At 36.7% G+C, this 19910-nt stretch overlaps 1 long non-coding RNA gene across 1 annotated transcript; it reads right to left on the bottom strand.

The window, feature by feature from the left end:
- Positions 1–11492: 11492 nt before the first annotated feature.
- Positions 11493–19571, bottom strand: LOC132680104 (uncharacterized). Its single transcript, XR_009610514.3, has 3 exons — positions 19374–19571; positions 16500–16580; positions 11493–11734 (listed from the first exon to the last, which is right to left on the bottom strand). It is a non-coding gene; the product is annotated as an uncharacterized LOC132680104 (long non-coding RNA).
- Between the last annotated feature and the right edge of the window lie 339 nt (positions 19572–19910).

Below are 19910 nucleotides of genomic sequence, written 5' to 3'. Positions count from 1 at the left end.
GCCTATAGAATGGGAGAAGACATATTTGATAAAGCGTTAGTATCAAAAATCTGTAAAGAAGTTATCAAACTCAACACCCCCAACTGAATAATCCAGTTAAGAAATGGCAGAAGATATGAATAGCCATTTTTCCAAAGCAGTCATGCAGATGGTTAACAGACATACAAATATGCTCAGCATCAGTCATCATCAGAGAAATAGAAATCCAAACCATGATGAGATGCCACGTCATAGCTGTCAGAATGGCTAAAATTAACAACACAAGAAACAACAGGTGTTGGTGAGGATGTGACATTGCACTGTTGGTGGAAACGCAAACTGGTGCAATGACTCAGGAAAACAGTATGGAGGTTTCTGAGAAAGTTAAAATAGGATACCCTATGATCCAGCAATTGGACTACTAGGTATTTGCCCAATGAAACAAGAATATAGATTCAGAGGGGTACATACTTCCCAATGTTTAAAGCAACGTCGTCAACAATAGCCAAACTATGGAGAGAGCCCAAATGTCTATCAGCTGATGAATGGATAAAGAAGATGTGGTATATATTTATACAATGGAGTATTACTCTGCCATCATAAAGAATGAAATTTTGCATTTGCTATGAAGTGGATGGAACTAGAATGTATTATGCTAAGTGAAATAACTCGGTCAGAAAAAGACAAATACCATATGATTTCACTCATATGTGGAATTTGAGAAACAAAACATATAAACACATGGTAGAGGGCAAAAAAAGAAAAAGAGAGAGGGAAACAAACCATAAGAGACCCTAAGAGAACAAACTGAAGGTTGATGGAGTGAGGTGGGTGGGTAATGGGCTAGGTGGTGATGGGTATAGGAGGGCACTTGTGATGAGCACTGGGTGTTGTATGTAAGTGATGAACCACTGAAGTCTTCTCCTGAAACCAATATTGCACTGTATGTTACTAACTAGAAATTAAACTAAAATTTGAAATGAAAAAAAAATAATTGAGTAAATAATGGGAAATGTGATTTTACTTATGCTGTGTTTTAAGTTTTAATCAGAACATTACCTAGTAATCCTTTAAAATATCAAAAATTGGGGGGGGGGAAAGAAGGCAGAGGGGTCTTGTGTAAGAGCAGGTCCAGATTTTCCAAAAGTATCTTATTCTCTTTGTTGAAAATAAGGGAAGGGATGTGACTTTTCCTAAGTAATTTACATGAAGGAGTTTGTACTTCTAAATTATTTGTCTCTTTGAAATGTATGCAAACTTGTTTATAAAACTAAATAAACCTCTTAGCAGCCTTACCACCCACGAATATCTTTCTCAAAGAAACTGGAACCATCTCTTTGAGAAATAAGCATCAAGGAGGATGCATCCCCTATCTCCTAGTTCTCGTGGGTGGGTAGGAGCCTGACTTCAGCAGACGACTTGCTTCTAAGTTGCAAAACTACATTCTCTCATAAAGATACAGAAGTTTATTTTTCCTGTGGAGAAAACCAATTAGCGAACACAGATGGTCACTCCAAATACCAAGTGAATTTAGGATGAACTGTTTGTGACAAATGGTGCTGTGAAGTCCTCTCACTTAAGGACACATGTAATGGTCTGTAACTTGTTGGCTGTTTAAAGGGGTGGGATTTCTTTCTGTCTTAGCCTGTGATGCACATCACATTCTAGCCCAAGGCTTAGTCAATAATAAACTTGGTTCTTTCTCTTCTACACTTGTGGAGAGGTTTTATGGACTGGGAGGAGATTTTGTTTTTAATTATCTTTTCCCAAAACTTGTGGCTCAGTGGATCATACCTGACAACCAACTGATTAATGGCATTTCTTCCAGAAGATAAAACTCCTCAAACACTCCTTTATGACATATCAGTCCGTACGGGTTGTTTTCTAGGTTTTGTACATCGACAGGTACCATGATATCCTTTGCCTGAGCAATATAATATCAGTTTCTGTGTACCTTTTCTCTGCTGTAGTTCAGTTTTACACACAAACAAACAAACAAACAAACAAAAAAAAAACAATCAGTCAATCCATTAGTAAATAAGTACATCCGATAAATCATGTCTTTGGTCCCTAGCAGACATAATCTTCAATGCTGGTTCCCAGTGTTCTGGACTTGTGGGAGTAGGGTTTGGAGGTATTAAAATTCTTCTTGAAGAATACGCTTCACTCTTCACTCAAGAATGATCTCACTCTTGCCCTCGATTTACTACCTTTAGTCAATCCTTACCATATAATAAATGAAATGCTCTGATTTCATTCACCATATTTTTCTTTTGTCTGTTCTTTAACTTTGTATGTGTAAAATCCTAAGGACGGACTTATTTTTCACTGGCTTCTTTTGATAAAAATCATGTTTTTTTTTTCATTGAGATATAATTAACATATAAACATATTAGTTTCAGGTATACAGTATAACGCATATTGCAAAATGATCATCACAATAAGTCTAGTTAACATCAATCACCAAACAATTACACATTTTTTTCTTGTGATGAGAACTTTTAAGATCTACTATCATAGCAATTATCAAATATACAACTATATTATCTATAGTCACTATGCTGTACATTATACCCCAAGACTTATTTATTTTGTGATTGGGAGTTTGTACTTTCTGATCCCTTTCCCCATTTTGTCCACCCCCAACCCTTCACCAATTAGTTCTCTGTATCTTTAAGTTCCATTTTTTACTTTTTGTTTTGTTTCAGTTTTTAGATTCCACATATACATGAGATTAAATAACAAGTGTTGGTGAGGATGAGGAGAAAAGGGAACATTTGTGCACTATTGGTGGGAATGTAAATTGGTGCAGCCACTATGGAAAACAGTATGGAAGTTCTCAAAAAATTAAAATAGAACTACCCTATGACCCAGAAATTGCACTACTAGGTATTTATCCAAGGGATACAGGTGTGCTGTTTCAAAGGGACACATGCACCCCTATGTTTATAACAGCACTATCAACAATAGCCAAAGTATGGAAAGAGCCCAAATGTCCATTGATGGATGAATGGATAAAGAATGTGGTATGTATACACACACACACACACACACACACACACACACACACACACAATGGAGTATTACTCGGCAATGAAAAAGAATGAAATCTTGCCATTTGCAACTATGTGGATGGGACTAGAGGGCAATATGCTAAGCAAAATTAGTCAGAGACAGGCAAACATCCTACGACTTCACTCATATGAGGACTTTAAGACACAGAACAGATGAACATAAGGGAAGGGAAGCAAAATAATATAAAAACAAGGAGGGGGACAAAACAGAAGGGACTCTTAAATGTGGAGAACAAACAGAGGGTTACTGGAGGGGTTATGGGAGGGGGGAAAGGCTAAATGGTTAAGGGGCATTAAGGAATCTACTCCTGAAATCATTGTTGCCCTATATGCTAATTAATTTGGTTGTAAATTTTAAAAAATAGAATTATATATATATATATGTATATATATATATATATATATATATATATATATATATGTACACACACACACACACACACACACACACACATATCTCAAATGATCCAGCAATTCCAGTTTGGGGTATTTATCTGAAGGAATTGAAAACACTTGCTTGAAAAGATACATCCACCCCCATTTTCACTACAGCATTATTTACAGTAGCTAAGAAATGAACAAAATATAAGTGTTCATTGATGGATGTATAAAGAAAATCTAGTATATGAATACAATGGAATATGATTCATCCATAAAAAGAAGGAAATCATTCCGTTTGCAACAGCGCGGATGGGCCTTGAGGGTATTATGCTAAGTGAAATAAGTCCGAGAAAGACAAATACTATATGATTTCATTCACATGTGAAATCTAAAAAAATAATAATGTTTTTGTAATTCATCCATGGTGGTGGCTGTATTAGTACTGGTTTGTTTTTTCTTTTTATTGTTTTTATTTATTTTTATTGTATGACTATAATTTCATTGCATATCTGTTCTCATGTTGATAGGCACTTGGGATATTAACAGTTTAGGGACTTAGGAGGAATTTTACTATGAATATTTGTACAAGCTTTATAGTGGTCATGTTATTTACCTTGGGTAGATACATGGAAGTGAAATCACAGGGTCATAAGGTAGTTTTTAACCTTATAAGAACTGCCAAAAATGTGTCATTTTACATTTTCTAGTAAAGACAGAAGATGTTTCTTTCTATTCATAATATTCTGAATTTTTTCCCTAATTACGCATAAATGTTGAATTTTCTCAAATATGTTCCCTTCATCTTTGGAAATAATTTCGTGTCATTGTTTATCTTTATTCTGATAATATAGTGAATTATTTTAACTTAATTTCAAATGTTAATGTAATTTCGTGGGATAAATCCCACATGGGGTAAATCATGAGGCATTATACATTTAATATATTGCTGTATTCAGTTTGCTGACATTTTTTTAAGAACTTTTTCCATCCAGTTTTATAATGGACATTTTTGTGTGTAATTTTCTGTTCTGTATTTTTTCTTCAGATTTTGATACCACAGTTATTCTGCACTTAGTCTCATAAAATGGGGTGAGAACTGTTTCATCTTCTATTTTTTAGAGTTTCAGGAAGATTGATGTATATATATGTGTACACATACACATATATACATATATACACATATATATATACACATAAATATATACATATATATATACACATATATATATATTTAAGTCTATTTTGAAACAGACAGAGAGAGCACATGTGCATGGGAACAGGGCAGGGAGAAAAAGAGAGAGAGAGAGAGACAGAGAGACAGAGAGACAGAGAGAGAATTCCAAGCAGGTTCTGTGCTATCAGTGCAGAGCCCAAAGGGGGACTGGATGGATCTCATGCACGGTGAGATTATGATCTGAGCCAAAATCAAGAGCCTGATGCTTAACAGACTCAGCCACCAGGTGCCCCAATATTTTTTCTTTCTTAAATGTTTAGTAGAATACTCAGTGAAGCCTAGGGGCTTAATGGTTTTGCTTTTAATTCATTTTCTGTTTCAGCATTTTTATTAATCATTTATTAAAATTCATTTGAACAACTCAGTCTAGTGTTTGTATTTTTCTCTTTTTTCTCTATTTTTTTTTTAAGTTTTACTTATTTTTTTTTTGAGAGACGGAGGGAGAGAGCACAAGCCAGGGAGGGCAAAGAGAAGGAGAGACAGAATCCCAAGCAGGCTCTGCACCATCAGCACATAGCCCAATGCGATGCTTGAACTCACCAACCTTGAGATCATGACCTCAGCCGAGATCAAGAGTCGGATACTTAAACCGACTGTGCCACCCATGTGACCAGTTTTCTATTTTTTTTAAATGTTTATAAGATAGGTAGTAATATGTCCCCTTTCATTTCTGATATTACTAATACATGTTTTACTTCTTCTAAAAATTGTTTAGCCTCTCTAGTTATAAATTGTATTCACCTTTCAAAGAACTAATTTTGAGTTTTAAATCTCTTCTCTATATTTGTCTTTCTCAGTTTCATCTATAATTTCTTTATTTCAATTATTATTTTTTTTCTTTCTATTTACGTTGGACTCAATTTGCTTTTTCTTCCCTACTTTCTATAGATTGATTGATTTTAAACTTAAAAAAATGTTTTTATATGAACAGTTAAAGCTATAGTTTCCTCTTCAACACAACATTAGCTATATCTCAGTGATTTTGCATTTTTCTTTCTATTATAATTCAATTTGACATATTTTCTAATCCTCCCTGTGATTCCTTCTTTAACCATTTATTTAATTTTCTCCCTAAAAAAGGATTTTTCTAGATTTCTTCATGTTAATGACCTCTAATTTAATTTTGTTGTGGTTATAGATACCTTTGGAATTTAATGGCTAATTGTTTTAAAGTCTATCATATGATTTTTGGAGAGAAACATTCCAATTGCAGTAGTAGAAATTATATTTTCTATAGTTTTAGCTGTGGTGTTAAAAATGTCAAGTGGCTCAAATTGATTGATAATGATATTCAAATTCATAGTTTACATTTTTGGTTGCATGTTTTAACAATTACTGAGAGGTTGATAAAAATTCTTCAACCGTGAATGTGAATTTGTCAATTTGCATGTTTAGTTTTGATGGGTTTGCTTTATGCGTTTTAACTCTATTCTCAAATAAATACATATTTTTATCAGTTTTATTTCCCAGACAAATCACTCATTTGTCATGATGAACCATCATCTGTCTTCATTGTCCTGAAATGCACTTTTTCTGATACTGGCATTTCCATTCTAGTTTTCTTAGGCTTATAATTTGTCTGATGAATTTGTTATTTTTTACTTTGAAACCTTGTATTTTTGTAGTCAATGTGTACTTCTTCAGACAGCAGAGAGCCACATCATGCTTTTTATCCCATCTGGCCATTTTGTTTTTCCCACCATGATGGTTCATGTTCATGTAATTACTGATACGATTTTGTTCAAGCTTATCCTCTTGCAAACGCTATTTGCTCTCGTGGTGCTTCTTTGTTAATTTTTTCTAATTCTAGAAGGAATTCTACACCACTTGGCTTCCTAGACCTTCATGATTCCCTTCAGTATTTTCTCCTCATCTTTCTGCTCTATGAAGAGTGTCCGGCAGAGGTCTCCCTGTGATGCTACAAATAGATAGAGGGTCTTTAGGTGGAGTGACCACTTGAAGGAGAATCATTGCTTCAAGAAAAATCTGCATTGGAATTTGTGTAAGAATCCTATGAGTGAGTGTTAAAGCCCCTGAGATTGGGGGATTGTTTATTGTAACAGCTGGTATTATGTTAATACATCACTAACTATATTAGAAACCTACTTTAGGGGCCACCTGGGTGGCTCAGTTGATTAAGCATCCAACTTTGGCTCAGGTCATGATCTCATGGTTTGTGAGTTTGAGCCTTGCATCGGGCTCTGTGCTGACAGCTTCAGGTTCTGTGTCTTCCTCTTTTACTGCCCCTCCCCTGCTCATACTCTGTCTCTGTTTCTCTCTAATATATATACAAACATTAAAAAAATTATTAAAATATTAACCTTCCTTCCGCCCTCCAAAAATTTAGTCCCTTTGAGGTGTCCCTGGAGTGTACCTTTTGTATGCCCACCTAGCCTACACCCTAGCCCATCTGCCCCAAAGCCTATTCCTTTTTCATCTTTGAGGTTCACATTAAGATACATTTTATTTCCCTAAATATAACTTAAAGTTGAATTTTTAAAGTATCCTCATTTTCAAGTATGCCACCCATTTGGAAACATAATAGTTTTATAACTATTACAGACAATTAGTAGTGTTTTAATGTGACACAAGGTGTAAATACTGCTGTCTTGTGTTGAACATTGTTTACTGCATCTTCCATTTTTATACAGTATAATTAATTATCTCATTCCAAAACATCTTATTAAAAAAAAAAAAAAAAACAAAGGTGTCTTTGCCTCTGGGCTTGTAAGATATTTCAAAAATTCTCCTTGCACATTCTTCATTCCTTGAGGAACTGATAAATTCCATTTATCTGAAAATGATATCCAATCTCATAATTAAAAAAAATGGTGTAGTCTATCTAGATTTCACATCCTTCACACTTTTGTAAAGTAATGAAATCACCTTTCAGAATGCCCTGACATAAAGCTTTTAGAGGAGTATTGAATTCTCTCCTGCTGTTTGTGTGCCCACAAAGATATACTTAAGGAAAACATGGGAGAGAAAAAAAATAAGTATCCCACTTGTTAAGACCCCTACTTTGAAGTAAGGCAAATGCAGATTCAAGGTTTCTTTTTCTATTTATTGGTGTTGTGACTTAAGAGAATTTGTTTGACTTCAAGGCCCTCATATATATAACAGAAAACGTGACAAAGAACAAGTATTTTTTGGTGAGGTGAAACCTAATAACAATCCTCAAGTGTCTCATATACGTCCTAGAACAGATGAGCAGGTAATTTATGTCTACCATTATCGTATTTTATGAAATGATTTTTCTTTAGTTTACATCAAAATGTGTTCTTGAATATAGCTGTCAGATGAACAGGAGCAAAGAGTCTCTTTTTCCCGTCACTGCAACCCCCCCACACAAGGGAACAACACACGTGTTACAGACTTTCCATTCCCAAATAACCATACCACTAATAATCTAATAAAATAACAAAAAATTAAAACATTAAATATGTGTAACCGTTTCATTGAATGCATTGAATTCATTGTGGATACACAAATAGAAAATGATTTTTGTCTCGCTTTGGCTCTCAGAAAAGTAGTTCAAATTACCCCTTCCCACTCCTTTAAATGTCATCTTGGGTAGATGTGATAGCTATCTGTTCAGTTGAAGCTTTTCTAAGCAAAGCTTTTTCCAGTCCAAAGTTAAACTCCAATCTCACATCCAATTCACAATTTCCCCTGCCTCTCAGTTTAGGCCACTGAGATTCTGGGACTAGGGGTGCCTCAATAGCCGTACTTATTCTTTTACTATAACTTTCTCCATCTTCTGGTTTGTCCAGAGTTGAGAGGAAGAGAAATAAAAAAAGATGCATGTTGTAAACAGAATAATCGTTCCCCAAAGATGTCCACATACAGATCCTTGGAGCCCGTGACAATGAGCCTCACCTGACAAAAGGTATTCTAAAGATGTGATTGAGGTTACAGATTTTGAGATGAGATTCTCCTAGACTGTTTGAGAGGGTACAAACAAATCACAAGGGACTTTAAAGGGAGAGAAGCTTTCCCATCTGTGATCAGAGTTGATTTAGTGGTGCCTGGGTGGCTCAGTCGGTTGAGCATCTGACTTCGGCCCAGGTCATGATCTCGAGATTCCTGAGTTCCAGCCCTGTGTCAGGCTCCCTGCTGTCAGCTCTAACTCAGTTTCAGATCCTCAGTCCCCCTCTGTCTCTGCCTCTCCCCTCTCATGCTCTCTCTTTCTTTCCCTCTCAAAACAAACAAACAAACAAACAAACAAACATTAAAAAAAAAGATGCTTTAAAGAAAGAAGGTTGAAGAGATGGCTTTTATATAAGAAGGGTGTTATGCCCAGTTCCTTGTTCTGAGATGTAAAGTATTTGGGGAAAAGACTAGAGAGAGACTTCTAGGAGATACAGGCTGCCTCCAGTCAAATGCTGGAGTGGAAGGAGGAACATCAGTCCGATAACTGAAAGGAACTTAATTTTGCCAATGCTTTAATGACCAAAAATGAGATTCTCTTCTTAAGCTTCCAGAATGAAATAAGGTCTGTTGACACCTTGAATTTAGTCTTGTGAAACCCATAGGGATTTCTAACCTACATAACTATAACATAACAGATATGTGTTGTTTTAAGCCACTGGGTATGAGGTAATTTGTTTCAGCTATGATAGAAAAATTACACAGGAGATAACTAACACAGCTCATGCTGTTTATAATTCCTTCTCAGCTGTCCCTGCTTCACATAGCAGGCATTGAAATTCTGAATTATCTTGGGATGAATTTATGAATTTTCGGAGCCCTTAAGGGTCTTCTGTGTTTCAGAATTTCCTGACACGATGCAGTATTAGGCAGAAGTTTCTTGACCATATTCTTTCAATTTGTCCCAGAGCGCTACACTGGTTCTTCACCTTGGTTGGCTACTTTCCTAGGAAGAGTCCCATCAAAATTTTTTGCGCCTGGTTATAGCCCAATAGTGTCACTTGACCTACAGGCAAATCTTAATAGTCTTGCTTTTCATACACTGAAGGCAGAGGATTCCATGGCCCCAGTGATGCAATCTTGCTTTTCCCCTGGTTTAGTGCAGAGGTGGGGGACCGGGTAGGAGAAATACAATAGTTCACACTAGACCCCAAAATTCCATGCTTCACTTTCTTGACAAGCCCTATTTTTATGTTACGTAGGCTGGTGTTGGGGGATTGTTGTGGGTAATGCTCACTGATATGAGTTGGCAATTTATATTAACTTGAAAGCCCCTTTCAAGTTATCTCCAGTGCTCATTTCTTTTCTTTTATTTATTATTTTTTAAATGTTTATTTATTTTTGAGAGAGAGAGAGAGCAGGAGCAGGAGCACGAGTGGGGGAAGGGCAGAAAGAGAGGGAGACACAGAATCTGAAGCAGGCTCCAGGCTCTGAGCTGTCAGTACAGAGCCCGACACGGGGCTTGAACTCACAGACTGTGAGATCATGACCTGAGCTGAAGTCAGATGCTTAACTGACTGAGCCACCCAGGTGTCCCTGGTGGGGACCAAAAAAAAAAAAAAAAAAAAAAAAGAGAGAAAACAAAGAAAGTAATGAAGACAGCACCCAAAAGCAACACAACAACACAAACTTTTATACATGAATATGTGTCATATATATATATATATATATATATATATATATATATATATATATTAATTTTTATGTATTTATTTTGACAGATAAAGCTGGGGAGGGACAGTGAGAGGGAGAGACAGAATCCTAAGCAGGCTCTGTGCTGTCAGTGCAGAGTGTGACATAGGGCTTGAATTCATGAACCCTGAGATCATGACCTGAGCAGAGACCAAGACTTGAACTCACAAACCCTGAGATCATGGACTGAGTGGAGACCAAGAGTTAGATGCTTAACCGACTGAGCCACCCAGGCGCCCCTGTAAATGTGTTATATTAATATTGTCTTTAAGTGTATTTTAAAGATAAAAATTATACAATTAATATAAATAAGTAAGACTCTCTGATTCTCTCTTTCATCGTGGCCTCCTTAGTATTCTTAATGGCTACACAGGCTGGAAGGTGGATTCTGCAACTAAACATTGGTCACAAAAGGCTGATATTAAACCCAGGTCTTTACTTAGCATCATATTTTACAAGTTCTTCCTCCACATAACAGAAACATAAGTACCCTTCTGAGCACCTTTCTCTGGCCTCATGAGAAGTGATAGTAAAAATCACAAGATATCTTCAGGGACAACCAACCATATTGAAAAATGAACTAGAAAACTAACCCATAGTTGCCTCCTTTACCATAGTCACGTGAATGCAAGCATCACTGGAAACCAATAGGCCATTTTCACATTTTCTTTAGTAGGAAGAGCTCTCAGTTTGTAGGAAAGGAGCTTTCCAGGAAAGAATGAAAGAATGAAAAGAACACAGATTATAAGAATTAAATAATTCATACAATTGTAAAGCTATGTTATTGGGCTCAGACAAACCTTTTTCTTTTCTCTTTTTTTTCCCCCCAAGATAACTCCTATGTTTACCACTGGCTTGTACCATCTTCCACAGAAGATGGAAAAATTCACTCCAAGAATGAGGGGTGCCTGGATGGCTTACTTGGTTAAGCGTCCGACTTTAGCTCAGGTCATGACCTCACAGTTTGTGGGTTCAAGCCCTGCGTCAGGCTCTGTGCTGACAGCTCAGATTCTGGGTCTCCCTCTCCCTCTGCCCCTTCCCCACTCATACTGTGTCTCTCTCTCTCTCTCAAAAATGAGTAAACATTTTTAAAAATTAAAAAAAGAAAGTTGAATCCAGGCTTTTACGAATTGCTCATGTGAGCTGTTCTCTTTGGCAGAAACTTAAGAACCCACATAAAAACCCTTATACATATTTTTTATTATAAAAAATTGAATTTTTAAGCTACTTTTTCATTGTCTACTCCTACAAGATGACTACAATGAAACTGAGTAAAACAATTTTCAAAGGCAGTAATAAACTTGTCACATAAATGGATGATGTAAAAATTCCATTTCATTGGCTTTAAGATTTTCATAACTTTCTTGTCCAGGAAGAAACCAATATTAGCACTGCTGGGAATCAAACTTCTTACTTGAAAGAACAGTAGAAACGGCAGCAAAGACTGTGGAAAGATTGAACATGAAAGGGAAAGATTTAGAGAATCAATCAACAGGAAACTGTCCAACATTCTTTCCCTGAAGAAAAACCAGCATATAAACCTGCTGTCTTTATTATCTAGCTTGGAGCAGCTCTCTCAGTGGGTTGAAACTTTGTTTACTTTTTTATTCCCTCTACCTTTCTACCTGCAGCTAATTCCTGGCAGGATGCCATCAGGGTTTTTAAACCCTTTTAGATCTATGTCAGAAAAGAAAGAGCAGTTGACTGTATTGAAATAGATAGTATTAAAGCTTCCTTCATGTGAAACAAGGTTAAAAACACACAGGGGTGAAGATTAAGCCATTTGGGAGATAAATGTGACAAATTTTCAAGATTCTGTAATTTTTAGTCCTTAAGAAAAACTTAATGGTGTCTATATGTTGTTCTAGGTTATGTTAGGCTAAACCTAAATCTTTATAACATCATGGGAAAAACTATAAAATAGTTTCTCATGGTTTTTCAAGTTATCTATAGGACTATTGACATATGTTACAACAATCCTTCAGTTTTCTTTAATATTCAGATAATATCAACAAGGCTGCTAGTGGTCTAAGAAACAGAAATCCGTTGACTTGTGTGAGCCTGCTATTGTTCCTCTATAATAGAATAAAAATATGTACTCACATTGCATTTCAATACCAAAAAAGTCTTGTGGTTTTTTTTTTTATTTTATTTTATTTTTTTTGTATAACTTAGCTAATGATTCTTTGTGACCACACCTCTGACTTCTCCGAAGTAACGGTAGGATTTGCAATAGACAATTAACTATAGCTGAATTCTTTCCAGTTGGCACATGTGTATCTTTTCAGCTTAATATATTAAAGAGACATTTTTGTCTCTCCATTTTTGCAAGGATTTACTCTAAGTTATACAAGGCTTCCTCTCCCAGTATCAAACTTTAATGCTTAATTTTAATGATTATACATGTTCCCTTTGTTCACAGCTTAAGCAATACCATTGATCTCTAGTCTGGATTTACCACAATATGGCTTTCTTCTTCTAGCAATACTGTATAGTGAAAGGGATAAAAAAAGGCACACTTAATCAATGATGTCTTCTTCTAAATGATATATATGTTCTCCTTTAGGTTCATTCTTGAAGAAGGGCACAAAGAAATTGATTTAAGAGCAGGGATGGAGCAACTCAAATTTGTTAGCTGAACATATTGTTCAGTGTAGTAAGTTCATTATAACCCTTGTTTCCTCATTATTCACCAAAAGAAAATAAAAATAGAATGCTATTGACATCCTTCCAATCGGGAAAACAAATCTTACAAATAGTATATATCCGGGGCGTCTGGGTGGCTCAGTTGGTTAAGCGTCTGACTTCAGCTCAGGTCATGATCTCGTGGTTTGTGAGTTTGAGTGCTTCATGTGGCTCTCTGCTGTCATCACAGAGCCCCTTTTGATTCCTCTGTCCCCCTCTCTCTGCCCCTACCCTGCTAGTATTTTTGAGAAAAAATACATAAATCATTAAAAAAAATAAAATAGATTCAATTATTTTTACTCAACTTTACAGAAGAGCAGGCTCACGTGAGTTCTACCATCTGTTTAGGAAAATTTATTCATCTGGGGAATAAACACAAATAATTTATCCACCAGAACACTTACCCACCTCTAAATCATTTATTAACTTTTGGTTATTTTATTTCCAAAGTAGAAAAGCTCTTATAGCAGAGTCTGGAGGCAAAATATGAATAAGGGTGATAATATATTTCATTTAAATCTTACATCTAGGCTGGCAAAAGCCTGGTTCTATTTGTGTGTGGTGGTCTATTCATTCAAGTATTAGAATTTGCTCACTGAAAAGATATTTTTAACTTGTGGGGAAATATGACCAAATACTTGTTTGAAAAAAGACAATCTGATAATTAAAGAAAAGTGTATGTTTGGTGGTTTTCCATTTGCAGGAAGGTATCAAACTTTAAACAATTATTTTATTGTAAATGTTAGGCATTTTCAACTCCTTTCTTTTTTACTCCTTTCTGCATTTTAGCGCAAAACAAACCCCCAATTAAAAATCCATCTAGGCATGGGACACCTGGGTGACTCAATCCATTAAGTGGCCACCTCTTGATTTAGGCTCAGGTCATAATCTCATGGTTTGTGAGTTCAAGGCCTGCATCAGACTCTGTCCTGTCAGCCTGGAGCCTGCTTGGGATTCTCTCTCTCCCTCTCTCTCTGCCCCCCATCCACCTGTCTCAAAATAAATGAATTAACTTAAAAAAAAATCAGTCTAAGTAAGTCTGCAAGTCTGTGCTTGAGATTCACAAGTCAAAATAAGATTTTTTATTTAAACTTCCATATACCTTCAAACACGGACACGCTCTAGTGTTAACTTAGATACAACTTTTCAGGAAGCTATCAATTTCATAAGGTAAGCTGTTTCACTCAATATTTCAGTACACACTTAGTTTTCTAGTATGCCTGGAGACCAAAAACTAGATATTATAAAATTGATTGGAGTGGAACTGATGTCACCAAAATGGAGACACAGGAGACCCCAGCCTCCTGTTCTGCCACAGAGATCAACAGCTTTCCATGAACAAAAACCGCTGTGGGAGAGATCTGGGGTCTGAGACAACCAGGAACACAGAAAGCGGGGGCTACTGGTCGCAGCCACAGCACGTGCAGTCATCGTTCATTGTGATCAGCTGTGCGGGCAAACCCAGCAGCTGTCACCACTGATGACAACGGCAGCCGTCAGAGCTGTCACAGACCCACTGTGGTTTTCACTGGTCTTGCCCCGCAGGGCTTTGCATTTGCCGATGCAAACGCCCTTCTTCTTCCCTCCCTCCCATCCGACTGGAGTCTGGGAACTGCATCCACAGCCAGCGCAGGCCTCTGTGTCTGCTCAAGTGCAAGATGCCTTCACATCTGGCCCCCAGATGGGCGTGCACTCAAGGATAGCCTTTCCAGCTGTGCACTTTCATACCAGCAGTCCGACATCTGTCACTTGCCTCCACTGCAGTGTGCACACCTGAGGGGAATGTGTATGACCACGGGAGAGCACACAGACAGCCAAGGCCTTTAAAGCTGCCTGTCATTGGCCTGTCCCACTGAGGTCACCATTAGCCACCCCCTGCCGCCATGCATTGGCACATCCCTGTCCTGATTCTTATCACCAGACTCCAAAGCAGTCTGCACCCTGGGAGCGGGGTCAGGAACCACAGCCACAGGGGAACACGCTGAAAGTCAGTGTCTCTTCAGTCGTCTATGAGCTCTTACTGGACCCTGCCACTTGCTGCCAGCCCGGGCCGCCACCATTTTGCATGTGTCTACAACCAACTGGCCCCTCACCCCGTGCAGACACCTGCAACTGGCCCCCACAGATGAGTGTGTGCACACCGCCAGATCCGGCGACACCACTGCCTGTCCTGGTCCCTAGCTGCTGGACCTGGATTCATTGCTGTGTACCCCAACAGCCCTGGTCTGTGCAGACTCTGTGGTCCCACCATGGTCCTCTCCAAGAATCACGCTTTGATTCCGTGGATCGCAGCGGCCTGAGCCAAAGAGACATCATGCCCCACTGGACCCAGTGCTGCCACATATGCTCACACCTGGTGTCCTCCACCACCAGACTTAAAGTCACAGCATCCTCCCAGTGTGTCTTTACCCACAGGTGAAAGTCTCCCTTTACTGAAGGTAGCCCAAAAACTCTGGAAGAGGTGACTGCTTCTTCAAGTGGGCAGACACCTATACAAGTTTACAATGATCGTGCAGAAATCAGGGAAACGTGACTCCACCAAAAGGATGGTAATCCTGCAGTGACTGAACCCAAAGAAATGTAGACCCAGGAATTGACAAAGAATTTAAACTAATTGCTCTACCAATGCTCAGAGAACTAGGAGAGCACAGATAAGCAATTTAACAATAACAGAGAAAGAATACAAGAAAATGTGAAGACAGACTGAAAATATAAAAGAGAACCAAACAGAGCTATTGGAGCTACAGAAAACAGTGACTGAACTGAAGAATTCAACAGAAAGTCTCAACAACAGACTTGACCAAGTAGAAGAGAGAATTAATGATTTATAAAACAGATCAGTTTTTATTATCCTATCTGAGAAGCAAAAAGAAAAAGAAATGAAAAGGATTAGAGGGGTGCCTGGGTGGCTTGGTCAGTTAAGCATCCGACTTTGGCTCAGGTCATGATCTCTGGGTTCATGTGTTGGCAGGTTTGAGCCCTACATCGGGATCTATGCTGTCAGCACTGAGCCCGCTTCGCATCCTCTGTCTCCCTCTCTCTCACCCTCCCCTGCATGCACATGCCTCTTTCTCTTAAAAATAAATAAACACTTAAAGAAAAAAGAATTAGAGAAAGCCTACTAGACTTACGGAATATCATTGAGAGAAATACCGTATTCATCACTGAAGTCCTAGAAGGAGAAGAGATGAGTATAAGTAGAAGGTTCATTTTAAGAAATAATGGCTTGGAAATCAAAGTTCATGAAATTAGTAAGTCACCCCAAAATTTCAGTCCAAAACAATCTTCTCTAAAATAGATTATAACAAAACCATCTAAATACAAAGATAAAGAATTTTAAAAGCAAGAAGAGAAAACTATCTGATAGCATCTCCCATAAGGTTATTAGCAGATTTCTCAGCAGACACTTTGCAGGCCAGGAGAGAATGGGGTGATATAAACAAGGTGCAGAAAGAAAGAAACTGCCAACCAAAAATGCTTACCCAACAAAGTTGCCCTTCAGAAATAAAGAAGTAAAGACTTACCATAATAAACAGAGGCTGAGGAAATTCATCACCACTAGATCTGCCTTATAAGAAAAGCTGAAATGACTTCTTCAGGCAGAACTGAAAAATAAAATAAACATTTAAAAAATTATAAAAAAATAAATAAACAATGGATAGATCCTAAAGACAGAAAATCAACAGAAAATGTTGGATTTGAACCATACTTCATAGAGCAAATGGACCTAACAGATATATACAGAACAGTCCATCCAATAAAACAGAGTGCACATTTTGTAAAGTACATGTGGAACTTTCCCCAGAATAGATCATATTCTGATGAAACAACACAAAATCATACTTAACAAAACAAGTCTTAGCAAATTGAACAAGATGGGAATAATTCGAAGTATTTTTTTTTTCCTACCGCAATAGTGTGAAACTTGAAATAACAGGAGGAAAGCTTTAAAATTCACAAATGTGTGGGAATTAAACACCATATTTCTGGAAAATCAAGTGGTTCAAAGAAGAAATCAAAAGCAAAATAAAAAAAAATACCTTGAAACAAATGAAAATGCAAGCATGACATATCAAAACTTAAAGGAGGCAGCAAAAGTGGTTCTAAGAAAGAAGTTTACAGTAATAAACATTTACATTAAGAAAAAGAAAGATCTTGGGGTGCCTGGGTGGCTCAGTCAGTTAAGCGTCCAACCCCTGGCTTTAGCTCAGGTCATGATCTTGCGGTTGGTGAGTTCGAGCCCCGAATCTGGCTCGGTGTTGACAGCTCAGAGCCTGGAGCCTGCTTCAGATTCTGTGTGTCTCCCTCTCTCTACCCATCCCCCACTCATGCACCTACTCTCTTTCTGGCAAAAAATAAAAATTACATTAAAAAAGAAAAAAAATAAGAAAGATCTCAAATAAACAATTAAAATTTACACCTCCAGGAATTAGAACAAGAAGAAACAAAGACCAAAGTTAGAAGAAATAAAGAGATGAGTAAAATAAGAAGAAAAACAAATGAAATAGAGACCATAAAAACAATTGAAAAGATTAACAAAACTAAGAGCTGTTTATTTTTTGAAGATGGTATGATCTTATATGCAAAAATCTGAAAAAAATTCATTATAAAAATGTTAGAACTAATTAATGAATTCGCTAAAGTTGTATGAAACAAAATCAACAAACAGAAATAAGTTTCTACACTTACAGTAAAACGTGAAAATTAAAGAAAGAAAACAATATTTACAATAGCATCAAACAATACTTAGAAATACATTTAACCAAGGAAGTGAAAGATTTATACATTGCACATTATAAGACTTTGGTGAAAGAATTTGAAGAAGACAGAAGCAAATGGAGAGATATCCCATGTTCTTGTTTGGAAGAATTATAATTAATACAATGTCAACAGCATCCAAAGCCATCTGTAGATTCAATGAAATTTCTATAAAAATTCCCATGACATTTTTCAAAGAAATATCTCTCTCTCTGTGCTGACAGCTCAGAGCCTGGAGCCTGCTTCGGATTCTGTGTCTCCCTCTCTCTGCCCTTCCCCACTCGAGCTCGTGCTCTCTCAAAAATAAATAAACATTAAAAAAAAAAAAAAACAATGAAAATAATAGAATATGCCCAAAATCTTAAAAACAATATCAAGTGAAAGAAAAACAAGTCTCAGAAGACTATATTATATTATATTAATTATATTATATTAATTATGTTAGATTAGATTAGATTAATTATACCATTTCTATAAAGCTTACAAACAAGGAAAAATAAACACTTTATTTATTGAGCCAATGAGCATATGTGATTGAGGTGAAACTCTTTTCCAAAAAGAAATAAAAAGAAAGAAGAAATAATTAAAATAATCAGATTAGTTACTTCTGGAATGCAACCACAGAGAAGGATCAATGAGGGACACACAAGGAGTCTGAATGGTTTCTAGTAACATTCTGGTTCTTAAACTAAGTAGTTCATTTTATTATTAAGTCTAGTATACTTTATATCTATGGCATATTTCAAATAATACCTATAAAAAACTTAGAAAAACTTGGGCCCAAAATAGGATGTATAATTAATTATTTTTTCTTACTATGACAACAAAAACACAAGCAACAAAAACAAAAACAAGTGGGACTATATCACACTACTAGCTTCTGCACAGCAAAAGAAACAATCAACAAAATGAAAAGGTAAACTACAGAAAAAAAATTTGCGAATCATGTATCTGAGAAGGCGTTAATATCCAAAATACATAAAGAAATCATACAACTCGATGCAAACAAACAAATCAATAAAAAAAAATAAGCAGTGGAACTAAATATACGTTTTTCCAAAGAAGACATACAAATGGTCAACAGATACATGAAAAGATACTTGCCATCACCAATCACCAGGAAAATGCAAATGAAAACTACAATTAGATATCACCTCACACCTGTTAGATTGGCTGTCATCAAAAAGACAAGAAGATGAATGTTGGTGAGGACATGGAGAAAAGGGGACCCTTGTGCACTGTTGGTAGGAATGTAAATTGGTTACAACCACTATGGAAAACAGTAGTGAGGTTCCTCAAAAAATTAAAAATAGAACTTCCATCTGATCCTGCATTTCTGCTTTTTGGTATATATTCAAAGGAAATGAAAATAAAATCTTGAAGAGATATTTATGTCCAATGTTCATTGCAGTATGACCCAAATAGCCAGGATATAGAAACCAGTTAAATGTCTGTCAACAAATGAATGGGTAAATAAGATATGGGGTATATATATGATGGAATAAAGTTCAGCAATAAGAATTAAATCTTGCCATTTGCAGCAACATGGATGAAACGAGAGTATTATGTGAGGTGAAATAAGACAGTGAGAGACAAATACTGTATGATATCACATATGTATGGAATCTAAAAAAGCTGACCTCATAGAAACAAAGTAGAATTGCGGTTACCAGAGGCTGAGTACTGGAGGAAATCGTGGGATGTTGTTCAAAGAGTGCAGACTTCCAGGGGTGACTTGATTGGTTCCGTTGGTTAAGCTCGGCTAAGCGTCCAACTCTTGATTTCTGCTCAGGCCATGATCTCTCTGTTTGTGGGACTGAGCCCTGCAGCAGGTTTGGCGCTGACGTCACAGAACCTGCTTGGAACCCTCTCCCTCTGCCCTTCCCTCGCTTGCAAGCATTGTCTCTCTCTCTCAAAAACAAATAAACTTTAAAAAGAAGGATACAAACTTTCAGATATAAGATGAATAAGTTCTGAGGATCTAATGTATAACGTGATGTTTATAGTTAATAAAACTGTGATAGGTACTTGAAAGTTGCTAAGAGGTTACATTTTAATATGTCACTACAAAAAATGATAAGCGATGTGATAGAAGTGTTGGCTAACACTATGGTGGTGATCAGTTTGCAATATATGTGTATTCAATCAGCACATTTACACCTTAAACTTACACAATG

The sequence above is a fragment of the Panthera onca genome, chromosome A1, assembly GCF_046562875.1.
Source record: "Panthera onca isolate mPanOnc1 chromosome A1, mPanOnc1 haplotype 2, whole genome shotgun sequence".
In the NCBI taxonomy this organism is placed as follows: domain Eukaryota; kingdom Metazoa; phylum Chordata; class Mammalia; order Carnivora; family Felidae; genus Panthera; species Panthera onca.
This window is presented reverse-complemented; position numbering and strand designations above follow the sequence as displayed.